The sequence below is a fragment of the Notechis scutatus genome, chromosome 2 (genome assembly GCF_049901735.1).
Source record: "Notechis scutatus isolate UNSWTSFEM ecotype Mainland chromosome 2, rNotScu1.2, whole genome shotgun sequence".
NCBI lineage: Eukaryota > Metazoa > Chordata > Lepidosauria > Squamata > Elapidae > Notechis > Notechis scutatus.
Genome location: NC_142010.1, coordinates 219,049,171 through 219,065,463, shown reverse-complemented (window position 1 = coordinate 219,065,463; position 16,293 = coordinate 219,049,171). Strand labels below are relative to the sequence as shown.

The 16,293-nt window shown below is 39.2% G+C and overlaps 2 long non-coding RNA genes across 2 annotated transcripts in view; one reads left to right on the top strand and one right to left on the bottom strand.

Annotated features, from left to right (window-relative positions):
• Nucleotides 1-16,293, bottom strand: part of LOC148132516 (uncharacterized) — a 70,520-nt gene that overhangs the window by 10,798 nt on the left and 43,429 nt on the right. The gene's annotated exons all lie outside the window — the stretch shown is intronic.
• On the top strand, nucleotides 9,992-12,353 carry LOC148132518 (uncharacterized). Its single transcript, XR_015747356.1, has 3 exons — nucleotides 9,992-10,101; nucleotides 10,794-10,889; nucleotides 11,763-12,353. It is a non-coding gene; the product is annotated as an uncharacterized LOC148132518 (long non-coding RNA).

Genomic DNA, 16,293 nt, shown 5'->3' with positions numbered 1-16,293 from the left:
TATTAATATCATTTTACATAGAATAATATTAAAACTATTTTAACTTTGGCTCAGCCTTAGGGGTATGAATTTCAGCCATAAAATGCCTATATCAATTCCACATATACAAATGCTATTGTGATTATTTCTCTGAGAAACTGCAACTTGCACTTATGTATCAGAATTTAATTTATTTAAAGAAAGATCAAGCAGGGTCTACCTTCCTGTAATTAAAATTCATTATGCCACAACCTATTTTCTGGGATGATAAAGAACTATCTATTTGACAATTTTCTGTTACTTTCAATCATATTTTCCTTCAGCCTTCTCATGCTAAATGAACCCATTTCATCCAACGAGTTTTCATAAAGATTTAACGTTCAGTTCACTTATTACCTGTAATGATATGTAAGAACGAACTTGAGAGACAGGGAGAGGGGTCACAGCTAGGGGGATGATGGGATAAGGGGCAGCTTAGCTTGCAGAAGCAATGAGGCATGGTTAATATCACAGAAGGGATCCTTTCTAGTTTTGACAATGGAGAAATACACTTTCAGATTTGCAAGATTTGATTAATGTAACTTTACAATAAAGTAAAATTAGTTAATTTGGGCATGCTTTCTATCTGGACTACTGTGCAAGGCTGACAGCACCCTTAGTGCCCCTCTTTGAACCTGTTTCATTTCCATTTGTGTTCCATTCATTTTAAATTATCAGAACTGCACACTACAGGTGAAACTCAAAAAATTAGAATATTGTGCAAAAGTTCATTTATTTCAGTAATGCAACTTAAAAGGTGGAACCAATATATGAGATAGACTCACTACATACAAAGCAAGATAGTTCAAGCCGTGATTTGTCATAATTGTGATGTTTATGGTTTACAGCTCATGAAAACCCCAAATCCACAATCTCAAAAAATTAGAATATTACATGCAATCAATAAAACAAGAATTGTACATAGAACAATATCGGACCTCTGAAAAGTATAAGCACGCATATGTACTCAGTACTTGGTTTGGGCCCCTTTTGCAGAAATTACTGCCTCAATGCAGTGTGGCATGGAAGCTATCAGCCTGTGGCACTGCTGAGGTGTTATGGAAGACCAGGATGCTTCAATAGCGGCCTTCAGCTCTTCTGCATTGTTCGGTCTCATGTCTCTCATCTTACTCTTGGCAATGCCCCATAGATTCTCTATGGGGTTCAGGTCAGGCAAGTTTGCTGGCCAATCAAGCACAGTAATCCCACGGTCATTGAACCAGGTTTTGGTGCTTTTGGCAGTGTGGGCAGGTGCCAAGTCCTGCTGGAAAATGAAGTCGGCATCCCCATAAAGCTCGTGTGTGGAAGGAAGCATGAAGTGCTCCAAAATCTCCTGGTAGACGGCTGCGTTGACCCTGGACTTAATGAAGCACAGTGGACCAACACCAGCAGATGACATGGCTCCCCAAATCAACACAGACTGCAAACTTCACACTGGACTTCAAGCATCTTGCAGTGTGTGCTTCTCCATTCTTCCTCCAGACTCTGGGTCCTTGGTTTCCAAATGAGATGCAAAAGTTGATTTCATCAGAAAGGAGGGCTTTGAACCACTGAGCAACAGACCAGTTCTGTTTTTCTTTAGCCCAAGTAAAACGCTTCTGATGTTGTTTGTTGTTCAGGAGCGGCTTGACAAGAGGAATACGCATTTGAAGGCCATGTCCAGGATCCGTCTGTGTGTGGTGGCTCTTGATGCACTGACTCCAGCCTCAGTCCACTCCTTGTGAAAGTCCCCAACACTTTTGAGTGGCCTTTTCCTGACAATCCTCCAGGCTGCAGTCATCCTTTTTCTTCCACACTTTTCCCTTCCACATAACTTTCTATTAATGTGCTTTGACACAGCACTTTGAGAACATCCAACTTCTTTTGCAATTATCTTTTGAGGGGAAAGACTGTTGACCTGACAGTTGTGCAGAAAACCAGCTCTCTTTCTTAAAGACAGTTCCTGTGCATCCCACTTTCAAATGCTCTGGCTCCACACTAGGTTAACATTGGGCTTATCATGAAAGTCCACTTTGTAATAGAGCAAGGTGTTCAAGCTTGGCAAGTTTAAGACCTGTGGACTTCAACATCCATAATTCCTGAGCTAACATGACTGGAGGAGGAATTCTGGGAGTTAAAGTCCACAAGTCTTAAAGCTGTCAAGTTTGAAGACCCCTGTAGTAGAGCATCAGCCTGTCCAAACAGCATCAGGGAAGGAAGGCACCTAGAATTAAAACACTGATTTAAAAAATCCTGTTTGCTAAAAGGGCTAAATTTCCTGTTAACCTGGATTAACACTGCCCAATTAGCTCACCTTGCATTCCTGTTTGGCAAAATAATTCTGAAATTATATGCAGTAATTATGTAATCTGCTTAAGAGTTGCTTTGCTATTGCTCTTGAACATAAAGATGCTAGAGACTAAGGCTTTGATTTGCATGTACTAGAAACACTTATAACCACTTAAGTATTTCTGCTATTATCCCAAACTATTATGGCTCTGGGTCTTTTAATAATGCTCATTTGATTTCCTCCACACCAAACTTGTCCTTGTGTGTCTATTTTGTGAGTATACATGAATGCACACATGTGCCTTCAAATCAGTCCTAACTTTAAGAAATGAAAAGATAAATCCATGCAGTTTTCTTAGCAACATTTTATTTTGCCTTCTTCCCAGAACTAAGAGGGAGTGACTGGCTAAAGGTCATTCAGCTGGCTTTGTGCCTAAGATGGGACAAGTATTCGCAGTATCTCACCTGGTGTTTTTAAGTGCCACATCAAATCAGTTCTCACTTCCTTTAAAACTAAGAACTTCTGGTAATTGTAAAGTTTTCATTCCTAAATAAAGTATTTGGGTATCATTCCTTTTAATGGAACAAATAATTGTAGTTGTTTTGGATGTGTTTCTTCTTGGAGTCATATATCAAATATTGGCTAAAATTGATAGATAAATAAATGAAAACTTTAAAAAATCTTACACTAGATTTAACACAGAAACAAAGGAAAGCCATCACCCACTAAAAAAACATGAGGAAGGGAAAAAAAAGGAAATAAAACCCATTTCCTTTGCATAGTGAAGGGCCACTTGGATGATGTAATCATTCTTACTAAGGCTATTGAGAGCCTTACAAATCCTGGGATACTAAAAGATTGCTCACTGATGATCCATTTTTTGACAAGACTCTCCTAAATGCTGTCATGAAAAATGATGACTCAGGCATTATTAGAATGAAATGATTCATCAGTTTCCTATTGTGATAGTTGTGTCAATCAAAAATGTGACAAGCTAGCTTCTACATATCTACAGTACTTCATATGGATTATTATAAGTAGGCTTCTCCAGCACGTTTTGTCAGGAAGTTAACTATTAAACAGCTATTATAGCAGCTGTTAAGCTATTAAATTATTAAACAGCTTGCTGCATTGTGGAACTCGGAAAATGAAAGTATAATTATTGCCCAATCAATATTATATAATAAATAATATTTTGACCAAAAGATATACAACAATTAAATAATAAGCACTAAAATTTATAGGAAACGTAGTAAACATTTTTATGCTAGCATATACACAAGGCAATTCAACAACAAGCAGTTAATAATCTATTAAAATTTAGCACAGTATTTGATTCAATGAGGGGGCCAACACCTTCAACCATTAGCCAAGAAGATAAGAAATTGTGAGGTTGGGATAGAAATATGTGTCAGAGACAAGCTCTGGAATTTTACCCAAATAAGTGCACCTCCCACTGCCCAGAGTGATTGGTTTAAATAATAATACAATTTAAAAGACAATTAATATAAATTACTAAATGATAAAGACCTTTATTCAAGCGTAAGCATTGATTTATTAATAGCAAGCTTGGAATATTATTAAGAAAAGAGAAAAAGACATTTCAATTGATTTTTTTGTGTTCAACAATAAATTTTATTTTTATTCTTTTTTATTATTTCATATCATATAGCAGGGGTTAGCAAACCCTGGTACTGATCCATGGCCTGTTAGGAACTGGGCCACACAGTTGGAGATGAGTGGCAGGCATTTGAGCGAAACTGAAACCATTCCCTCACCACCCTGGTCCATGGAAAATTTGTCTTCCATGAAACTGATTCCTGGTGCCAAAAAGTTTGGGGACTGCTGCCATATAGTAAACTTACCTATATTCTCCCCAAAGTCACATTACTAAAATAAAGAGAAAGATTGGTAAAAGTCACAGTAATATCAGGAAGGATCTTATATAATGCCCTAGAACAGGGTGTCAACTTGATTTCATTGAGGCCCACATCAGGGTTGTGTTTGACCTCGGGGGCTGTGGGGGCTGGGGCCAGCTGGACATCACTCATTTCAGGAGCACCTCTAGTAGCCTGAGTGCTCTGCCAGTGAAAACGGGCTCCGAGCTCTGTTTTCAGCTGTGATGTCCTCCTGCAACCCTTTGCCAGTGAAAAAAAAGCTTGTGAGGATCGCATGTTGGCCTCCTGAGCTCTGTTTTTGCTGGCAGAAGCACCACGGTCAGTCCTTTGCTGTTTCCAGGGCGGCCCTGCAGGTCAGATCTAAGCACCCCATGGGCTGGATCTAGCCCCCAGGCCTTGAGTTTGACAACCTTGCCCTTGAAGAATATATATCCTATTATTTCTCTGGGAATGCCAAAGTGACCAGTTCTTGACAGTTTCATACTAGAAATGTACAGAATATAATGATTTAGAAAAGGAATGTTCCAAAGAACTCTGGAATATTTCATTCACTTCAGACTGCGAAGGAACACCTTCTCCTGTAAGTCTGTACCGGAGCCTTAAGATCGATCGCCAGATGACACTCTCTTTTAAGTCCCCTTCCCAAAGGAGGTGGCATCCTTTATAAGGGGGAGAGCTTTTTTGTTGTAGAATTTATGGAATTCTCTCCCCAGAAGGCTCACCCACACTAGCATTATTTCATATGCAGGTGAAGACCTTTCTATATTCCCAAGATTTTTAACTGTTTTTAATTGCATTTTAATACATGTTGTTTTAGTTTTTGAGCAACCACCTTACTATTTAACATGGTATTTTATGTTTTTATTCAGTCTGTCTTTTAAGTATGTTAAGCCCTCAAGAGAGCTGAAGCTTTATTTTTTTATCAGCATAAATACATACATACAAGCACATCCCAACTGGAAACAATTCAAGGAATCATTGTTGCCAACTGTAAGAATCACAAGTATAACCTTGGGGCTTCCGGTTTTGCAAGGCTTCGGCGGCGGCTGGAATTCGCGACTCTCCGCAATTCCTGCAGCGCTCGCTGCCGAGGTGCCTCCAATCCAAACGGATCTGGAGGATATGGTTGCCCCGTAGAGGCAACCGAAGAGAGAGGGGATCCGGATTGGGGTTTGGGGGTTCCGCAAACCCCCTCCTCAGCCGGCAAAACCCCTTTTTCCCAAGGCGGTGGAGCGGCGGTCAGCAATGGCCGCCACAAAGAAGCCTGCAGCCGGGTAAGATTCGTGCTGGAGGAAGTAGGAGAAAGCGAAAGTGTTGGCTGAACCGGGACAACAAGAAACTTCTAAACACCCTGGAAACTAAATCGTTTGAAGGATACATCGTCTCCCAGAGAAGATTGTAAAAGCGACGGAAGAAAGCTGGAAAGGGAAAGTTATTTTTCTTTCACTCTCCCTTCTCACAGAAACAGATGGAAATCTGGAAAACCTACTTGGGCATAGAAGGTAATCTAACTTGAAATTTAAAGCCAAGGGGATAAAGGATTTCTGGACATTGGAATTAAAAACCTAAAATTCTTTTTATTTGCTATAAGTGGAAGGGAAGAGATAAAGACTTATTTTAAGATTGTACTGAAGGAGACTGCTTTGAGTTTATAAGATCAGAAATAAAAGATTACGACTTCTAGAAGACTACTTTGGAACTGTGTATTTGAATTCTACCCTAGGAAGAGAAAATATAGAAAGAAGAAAGTGCTAAATGAAACTGTTTGCTCTGATTTGCTTTGCTTTGTGACTTTGGGATTTTTGTGAACTATTTCTTGAAAGATTAAAGACATTTGGCCTGTTTTAAAAAAAAAGAAAAAATGGCATTATCTTTTGAAGAATTACAAATGGAATTTCAAAAACTGAAAGAAGAGGAACAAGAAGGCAAGGGCTCTTCTGGATCTATTTTCCACTTTTTAGAAATGGCGATCTCTACCTATCAAGAAATACAACAATGACAGGAAGGCTGGGATGAAGAAGAAGAAGCCATCTTTAATGGACAAATACTCTTAGTGGAGGAAGAAAAGCGAAAGCGGGGCAAGGAAAAGGTGAACTTAGGACTTAAAAAAGCAACCAAGAAAAATAAGATGAAAAATCGATATGATGTCAGAAAGCAACAGAAAAGAGAAATACAACAGAGAGGGAAGACTAAGAGAGTGAAATTTGAGAGATGGGGGGGTCAAAAAGCTAGAATTGATAAGAAAGGAAGGGAAAAAGGAAAGAGAAGTCATAAAGGTTTTAAACAAGATGTTAAAAAACAGGTTTTTTACAGAGATAAGGGGTAAGATATAATTTTATAAAAATGATTCTGCAAAAGTACATAAGATTGTATTGTAGATATTAGTATTTAAAACTGAGTTAGAAAATTAAAATATTATATGAGTTAATAATGCATTAAAGGGAAGCTAAGAAAATGTTTAAGATTTAATAATAGAGTTTAATTTCCTATTAAACATTGTTCTTATTATACCATAAACTCAATATTCCTTTTTTTGTTTTATTATTACTTATTAAATTTAATATTATTTGCTTGTTTTATTATTTTGAAATGTAGTACTTAGAATGTACGAAGCAGAATCAGTATGGAAAATATGTATTATTTTAAGTGTTAAATTTAGGGGAAAGATAAAAAGTTGTCATACTTCAACCAGTGTTTACAGGAGAAATATTGTATTAGAAAGAAAGGATAAATAGATGATTGAAAGAGAACGGACAAAAGATGTAAGTATAATTATTTAAATCGAGATGAAATAAATAAAATAGAATTAAAAGAGTGAATAGGAGAGAGAAAATATATAGAAAATATAGAATGTTAAATAAGATATGAAATAGTATATTAAGTGAGCACGAATTTGATTTATGTCTGTACAAAAAGATTTAACCTGGGGTAAGCCACTTTCCAAAAAGAAGTTTTATGTATTTATGTTTTGTGTAATGTTTGTCTATGTTTGAAAGGATGTGGAAGAGAACTAATGAAACTATATACAATGAATATATATAATTCAAGGCAAAAGAAATACAAGTAAATAGAAGGAAAGGGAGCAATAAAGAGAAGTTGGGAAAAGATATGAAGTTGAACAGATAAGATAAATATACATATTAAATTGTCTTTGTATAGAAATGTGATAATTTGGAATTATTTTGTTTTTAAATAAGATGTTTTATTTGTTTTTTTAGAAAAGATATTTTATGTTACTACATCCTATGTTTTGTTTGTTTGTGTATTGTTCTTTAAAAATTAATAAAATTTGTTAAAAAAAAAAGAATCACAAGTATAACCTTGAAAAATTTATGCAACTTTATTAGTAAAGTATCATTTAAGTTCAGTATAGGAAGAGTATAGTAGAAAGAAACTCAAACTGGATCTGCCTTAACTCCAGAGGTGGTATTCAGCAGGTTCTGACCAGTTCTGGAGAACTGGTAGCAAAAAAATTGAGTAGTTCAAAGAACCAGCAAATACCACTTCTGACTGGCCCCGCCCCATCTATTCTCTGCCTACCAAGTCCCAGCTGATCAGCTGGGTCTTCTTTTGTTGCCCTGCACAGGAGAACGGAGCTGGAAATCAGGTTAGTGGGGTGGGGAGGGATTGGGGATTTTACAATAACCTTCCCCCCAGGAGTGGGTAGGAAATGGAGATTTTACAGTATCCTTCCCCTGCCATGCCCACCAAGCCATGCCATGCCACACTGACCAAGCCACGCCCACAGAACTGATAGTAAAAAAAGTTGAATCCCACCACTGCTTAACTCTTTCTATATAAGAAGAGGAAAAGGAAAATGCTGTTAGGCACTTATTACTATAAGCCTATCTAAATAAAATAGAGTTAAAAATTGTGGAATCTTTTTTCTGACCTAGCCTGCCTTAAAGGGTCATATAAAGAAAACCATATGGATGTGTCCATGAAGTCATAAGTAGTCATTTGGATTCAGAGGAGATTTTACTTTCCTAGAACTACAAAATAGGGCTGAAACAATTACCATTGGATGATAGCAAAGTGTTATTAGCTTTTTAGCTAGTTCCCACAAATTCCTGCTTGTCTATATTTTTGTTATCCATGGATTATAAAACAGGGGTGGGATTCAATTGGTGTTACTACCGGTTTGGTAAGAGTTGCGTTTTGCGTGCGCGCATGCAGAATGTTTGCAAAAAGACATCAGCTGTGCCACCAGGACAGCTGACAAGCGCTGCACGCAGTTGCGCAGCATTTGAAAAGCTTCTTCTTTCCTGCTTTTTCAACCTCAACTGTGCCATGCAAAGCAGTTGAGGTTGAAAAAGCAGGAAATAAAGGACAGCCAAGAGCCCGGGCGGGCGGGTGGGCCAAACAAACAACCAAAAGGTCATTGCACTGAACCGTTCAGTGCACTGCTCCTCAGAGCTACCGGTTCTATAGAACCGGGCCAAACCAGTAGCATCCCACCCCTGATTATAAACCTAATTATGCTAGATGGGTAGCTTTCCACTAACTAGACTTTGCACTTACCCCCTTCATTTGGAAGTACAGAATAGATAAGAAGATTGTCGTATTCAAGAGAGAATTGTTTGTTTGCTTATTATTTATTAAATAATATTTCAAGCAACACTGAAAGATGTTGGCTTTGAAGGGCAAAAGCAAAGTAATAATTAAAAAATGCGAACTTGTATGCAGGTAATCCTCAACTTACAATAGTTTGCTTAGTGAGCATTCAAGTTAGTTACAACAGCACTGAAAAAAATGAATTAAGACTGTTCTTCACACTTGCAACCATTGCAGCATCCCAATGGTCACATGATTGAAATTCAAATGCTTGACAACTCATATTTATGACAGTTGCAGTGTCCCAGGGTCAGGTGATCACCTTTTGCAACCTTCTGACAAGCAAAGTTAATAGGGAAAACATTTTCACTTAACAACCTGTTACTAATTTAACAACTGCAGTGATTCAGTTAACAAAGGTGAATCAAGAAAAGTCATAACATAAACTTTGGGCTCAATTGTGTTCATAAGTTGAGGACTACCTGTAATACATTTGTTTAAAAACTATCCTGTGACAAAGATGCTTTTTCAAAAGGCAACTGGACTTTCTGTTTTTTCTTTGAAGATGTTCCGCTTCTCATCCAAGAAGCTGCTTCAGCTCTGACTGGGACGATGGGGAATGTAAGGATTTATACTCCTTTTAATCCTTCCATTCCCCACCATCCTCAGTCACACCTGAAGAAGCTTCTTGGATAAGAAGCGAAATGTCTTCAAAGAAAAAACAGAAAGTCCAGTTGCCTCTTGAAAAAGCTCCTTTGGGACAACCATGACTTGGATGACTGAGAATCTCCATAGATATCCGGTCACAGACCCACTTGGATCTATAGCTCAATAAAATAGGAATCCTTTCATTTCTTCAAAAACGTGCACGCCCAGGGAAAGCCTTCCATAAAGTAAGGCTACTACTAAAACTTGATATAGCTGAATATTTTTGTTTGAAAAATAAGCATGTTCTCTGAAAACTAGAACAACTATTTCTAGGTTTAGCATACATCAAGAACTCTGGACTCTTTCTTGTATCAGTGTCTGTGATAGGTTTATCAGACAATGGTAGTAAGCTGCAGTACTTGTACAGGTAGTTCTCGACCAACAACAGTTCATTTAGTGACTGTTACAACAGTACTTTAAAAAGTGACTTATGACCTTTTTTCACATTTACAACCATTGCAGCATCCTGCTCATGTGATCAAAATTCACACACTTGCTAACTGGCTCATATTTATGTTAGTTGCAGTGTCCTGGGGTCATGTGATCAACATTTGCAAGCCTCTGACAAGCAAAATCAATAGGGAAACCAGTTTCACTTAACTATATTACTGTATTACTAACACTACAGCTGCAGTGACTCACTTTATAACTAAGGTAAGAATGGGGCAAAATTAACAATTGTCTCACTTAGCAACAGAAATTTTGGGCTCAATTGTGGTTGCATGTCAAGGACTACCTGTACGCACTACCATACTGGTGATGAATTCTATTTTACTTTCCTATAATTCCACAGCTACCATGTGCATGCAGGTCAATAGAGTTGATTGCTAGGATAATTTATTGGAATTGACATTCAGATAATGAATGGCGGAAGTGTGTGAAAGTATGCGGAAGTATGAATCACTTTGCACGAAACTAAGAGGCTGTAACAAAACAAAGTGATCTTTTATTGCTTATTTCTACCTTTGTACTAGAATTGGCAGCCAAACAAGAAATTTAATATGTAATGTGTTATAATATGGGATGAAGCATTCCTTAGGATGACTAATTCCCCTGGAATGCAGAGGAGTTAAGAGTATTGGTGTTTTAGACACTTTCTCTCCTGAAATTACCACCACTTTAGTCACCACAAACAGTAGCAATAATCTTTGAAGGCCGTGTTTAAATTCTCACTCATCCAGTATTTAGAATACTTTGACTCACCTAATTCTCTAATTTGAACAGTCATTTTAATAAAGTTTGATACAAACTGGAGTATGATACAAACTGAAGTCAGTGCTTATGATTAATACTGACTTAGGTTGACAAAATTACTCATTTGGTTCCTCCAATTTTGACACTTTCAGTATTTCAGGATTACATGTCTATTTTTCTGTAAAAGATGATTCACGAAATCCAACTACTCTGAGCAAAACTACTCCTCTTCTTCAGTGAGCAGCTTTGTGAGTATTAATAGTTTCCCAATATTCTAACTCAGTATATCTGGGTCTTCTGATGTCAACACACATGTAAAATAAACATAATCTGACTTGTCTTCAGTTTGAACCAAGCAAAGTAAATATTTTCCAGGTTAATTGTAATAGTTGCTGGGAAATGTGGGTAGGAAAATGTTTTGAACAGGAATGTAGGGAAATCAATCATCATAATAACCTTTAATGTCAAATGTGAGAAGAAAATACAGCAGGACACCTATTATATATAAATCCATTATGTAGAAAAGAATACAGGTAGCTCTTGTTTAGTGACCACAATTGAACAACAACTCAGTTATTAAGCTGAGTAATCACTAAATGAAACTACAACTGTATTTAAGATCTTAGTTCAGATTGCTTTACACACCTGTAAATGTCATAAATGTAAGGATTGGTCACAAAGTTACTTTTTCATCACCATTATATATGTTGTTGCTAAATGAAATAGTTAAATAAGGATTATTGTATTGGGCACAAGATGGCCTCTCCTTAGGCATACACCTAAATGTGTAAAGGGGGATAGGACAGGAGTTTCCAGATTGGGGCAGAGGGCAGATGAGTGGGAAACAGTCTCTATTAGAATTTTAGAAATCTTAAGGATTTGAATGATCCGTTTGAATGGTCGGGTTTCTTACACATTCATATGCTGGGTCTAAATCAAAATGTTTGTTTTGGCTCTTATGAAAAGGTCTGGATTCAACTCCTTTTCTGTGCAGTGGGTACTTGCTTGTGAAATTTAGAATTTGGTCTGGGGGGGTTTTGGGATTTTCAATATACGCAGGTTGTTAATTCACCATTATCTTCTCTCTTTATGTCAATGTCGCACACTGATCAACAACAGAGAACATACGGAAAAAAGAGAAGACAAATAATACCTGTACAAAGTGGTTGCAGAACTTGAGAGCAAATCACAGCAAACTATCATCAGCCACCTCCTCTGCATGGTTGTCATCAAGTTGTATGCTAAGACTGAATGATATATCAACTCACTGATCCATTATGACATATATTTACAGTGAGGAGGGAAAGTAGTTAAAACCAATTGGCTGAAATTACTAGCAGGCCACATAGCAGGCATACACAGACCAGCTACAAATAACTGGGTACCTATGGAAATCACAATGAGGAGGCAAAGAAAACAGCAACAGCCAGCAGCCAAGTACAACAAAAGTATAAGATAGATCCTGAAGCTCAACGGGAAGAACAAGATTCACGCCAGTCACCAGATACCCTACCAGTATAGTGAGCTGGCAAAGAAGGACATAGAAGCTGCCAATTTGATGACCCAGAAACTCCTCATATCCCAGGACTAACACCTAGAGACCATCTAAAAAGAGGACAGTTTTGATCTGTTAAGTGTCAAAGTCACTATAAATAAATCTGGATAAAACCCAGATCATTCAGGAATACTTCTGTGATTAATGGTGAAATTGTTTTTAGAAGGGATTGTTTACTATAGATAACCTTTGTAAGTTTGATATTATGAAAATGGTTTCTGAAGAAAAATCAATTTCTTGTTATAGTAATGTTATTAACGTTTGTAAAATAGCTATTCATATTTATCTTTGCCATGGAAACTCTCTGAATGACCTTTGGCCAATCATCCCCAGCCTAATTCACCTCAAAGGAAGTTTGCATGGGGATAAAGGGATTTTCCCCTGATAAACTACTTTATACTTTGTAGAGAAGGCAGGATATAAATCTAACAAATGTTATAATAATAAATGCTAATAATTAACACTTGAGACAGTATACATGAAGGGAAGCCATAAAAGGGAGAATAGGAGAAAAAAGAGAATCTGAATAAATCTACAAGGAAGTGAAAAAGAATATTACTAAAGAAGTAAAGTGATCTAATTTTAAAAGTTGCTTTAAACTTTAAAAGAATCACATGATACTTTTCTGAACTTTTGTGAACTCATTGCTTGAATACAGTCATCAGCAAATTCTATACATTCAAAGAATTCTATGAACCTTATTCATAAAATTCTTTGAATGTATAGAATTTGCTGTTGACTGTATTCAAGTTTCCTGGATACATGACTTCCACAATGCAGAATACACTACAGTAAACAGAAGATCAGTGACTATGAAAACATCCAATAGATGAAACAATTTATTTGGCTAATCTATTTTTTCTATTACATAATTGCAAAGTGCTGAGCTAATTTTTCTAAAAATTAGGAAAAAAGGGAGGAAGCTGATGTTAGGAGTCATTGTATTTCCAATCACATTGTAAGGCAATGCAATCCTAAATTGCATTAACAGAGGGATACAATCAAGATCAAATGAGATACTAATACCACTCTACAAAGCCTTAGTAATACTACATCTAGAATACTGCATCCAGTTTTGGTCACCACACTATAAAAAAGATGCTGAGACGCTAGAAAAAGTGCAGAGAAGAGCAACCAAGAGATTAGGGGACTGGAGGCTAAAACATACAATGAACTGGGTTGCAAGAACTGGGCATGGCTAGTCTAGTGAAAAGAAGGACCGGGGAGACATGATAGCAGTGTTTCAATATTTGAGGGGCTACCACAGAGAGCAGTGGGTCAAGCTATTTTCCAAAGCACCTGAATGCCAGACAAGAAATAATGAATAGAAACTGAACAAGGAGAGATTCATCCTCTAAATCAGGAGAAATTTTCTGACAGAACAACCAACCAATGGAACAGCTTGCTTTCAGAAGGAGCTTTATCACTGGAAGCCTTCAAGAAAAGACTGGATTGCCATCTGTCAGAAATGGTGTAGGGCAGGGGTGGGCAAACTACGGCCCGCGGGCCACATCCGGCCCGTTGGTCTGTCCAATCCGGCCCGCCCCTGAAAAAAAATCGCTGGGCGTGGCGTATTGCCCTGCGCTGCGTGGCCCCCAAAGCTGCAAAACAGTGCGGAGCGCTCTCGGGGTAGGAAAGAAAAGAAGAACTTTGCAAAGGCCTCGGCTGGGAGTTCGAAATCACCTTCGAGTGCGACCTCTCCGAAGGTGAGTCCCCGCCGATCCCCCTTTTTTTTCCGGGGCTTCAGGCTTAAACTTTGCAAAGGCAAAGTTTGCAGGCAGGAGCGTCTTCCAGCCGAGGAGCAGGAAGGGTTCCGCCCGGTGGGCGGGCGGGCTGCTTGGAGCGGGCTGCTTGGAACCACCTAAAGCTAGGCCGCTGCTTGTGGAGCCTTGCCCTGCCTTGGTGCCCCATTTCCCGGCTCGGCGGTCCTGCTCGGGCGGCACTTTAAAAGCCTGCTCCCAGCACCCGAGCAACTTCCCAGCAACTTGCGGCTTCCTTTTTCCTCACGGGCACTCGCACCTGGCCCCGAGCCGCGCGGTGGAGGGGAAACCCAGAGCACCGCCGGGTCGCCTCCTCCAAGCAGACCGCCCGCCCGCCCACCGGGCGGAACCCTTCCCGCTCCTCGGCGGGAAGACGCTCCCGCCTGCAAACTTTGCCTGTGCAAAGTTTAAGCCTGGAAGCCCCGGAAACCCGAGCAACTTCCCAGCAACTTTCGGCTTCCTTTTAACTCGCGGGCGCTCGCGCCTGGCCCCGAGCCGTGCGGCGGAGGGGAAGCCTGGCAGGCGGGCAGGCTGCTTGGAAGAGGCGACTCGGCGGTGCTCCGGCAGCAGCAACAGGCAGTTCCGCCCGGGCTCCGCTCAGGTGTCCGGCTGGGGCTGTCAGGAGTTGCTACCGCTGGCGCAGCTCCACGCGGCTCCAGTCCTTGGGAAGGAAAAGGCAAAACCAGGAGCCACTGAGCCTGAGCCTCCGGTGCCGCTGCTGCCGTTGCAAAGCACTGCCGCGGCTCTTCCTTTTTGCCTTTCCCTTCCCGAGGCAATGCGGGACTGGAGCCGCGCTAGTGGTAGCAACTCCTGACTCAGGGGGCCTCCGAGGGGAGGGGAAGGAGGAGAAGAGGGGGGGGAAAGGGGGGCAATTCCCAAAAAATCTTGTGCTGACCCGGCCCGTCTGTCAAATTTTAAAAGTCAATGCGGCCCCCGAGCCAAAAAGTTTGCCCGCCCCTGGTGTAGGGTCTCCTGCTTGGGAGGAGGGTTGGACTAAATAACCTAAAAGGTCCCTTCCAACTCTGTTAATCTGTAATCTAATCTACATTCTTAGAGGAATGCAACGGATTGTTAAGTGGTACAATTTATTGTATTTTGATTTTCTTAAAAATAATAGGATAAGAGTGATAACAGAGAGATCCTTCTACATAAGATTTAAACAATTACAGAGAAATCCATGTAGAGGAATTGGGGGTGGAGTGGGATGGGAAGAGAGAAATTAAAGCATTGTGTTGGCATGATGTATGGGCATTGTCATTTCACATGAAAATATGAGCAAGGAGAGCTTGCAGAACTTGCACACAACAGCACAACATTGCTTTGACAAAAGTGTTCAATCCTGCAGATAACTCTGAATACTGTAAGCAGATCTCTTTGTTAAGTTAAAACAGACTCATACTTTAGCTGTCAAAACAGATTCCTTGATGCACACTTTTATCAATGAATTGTTGTCCTGCACACTATTCTGAAAAATTCAAAATCTTACTTCTTTCTATCTGAAGAATAAAAGAGTTAGCCATACTCCTTAGAAGGCATTAGAAATGCAGTGATCCATGACCATTCAGACACCTAGGCAACACAGCATTGAAGTTTAATAATAAACAAACAAACAAACAAACCATTCCATAATTATTCTATAGATGGTGTGGAAGAAAACCAAGTTGCATGTGCTGGCCCTGGTTCTCACAATATGATTTCTTCCAATTCATAGAGACAGCCTACAAACATTTGTCATGGGCATCCCTCATATTTTCAAAGTATGAGGTAGAATCAGTTGGAGTGTAATGGTAGAAACTGCTATTCTCCTCATGTAGTGTTAGGCTTAGGGGCAACGAACATCTAAATGAGACTGATGTCTATATTTAAACACTTTTGTTGAGTCAAGGATTAGGACAAGAATGCACTGTTTATGGATCTATTTTGTTTTTAACTACTGCAGCCAAGGGCAAAAGAGTGATTTGGCAAGGCAGTCATTGTTATCTGTATATAATCAGGGGTGGGATTCCACCGGTATAACAACCGGTTCCGTCATCGTGCTAACACCAAAATGAAGCTGCTGGTGATAATCTATTTCATATCATTTTTACCATGTTTTATCAAGGTTTTTATACTTGATAGAGTAGACTCATTCTCACTAGAATGCATAACAGTGATTAAGCACATGAGTTTACTTACTAAGGAAAAAAAACAACTGAAAAGAAAAAGGAATATGAATAAATGAAAAGCAAAATTTATATATGGGAGAATGGAAGGGACTTTGATTCATGGGAAATCTATCATCCACCCCAAGGATTCATCTAATACTAGATTACAATGGAGATATAACGGGGATTGTCT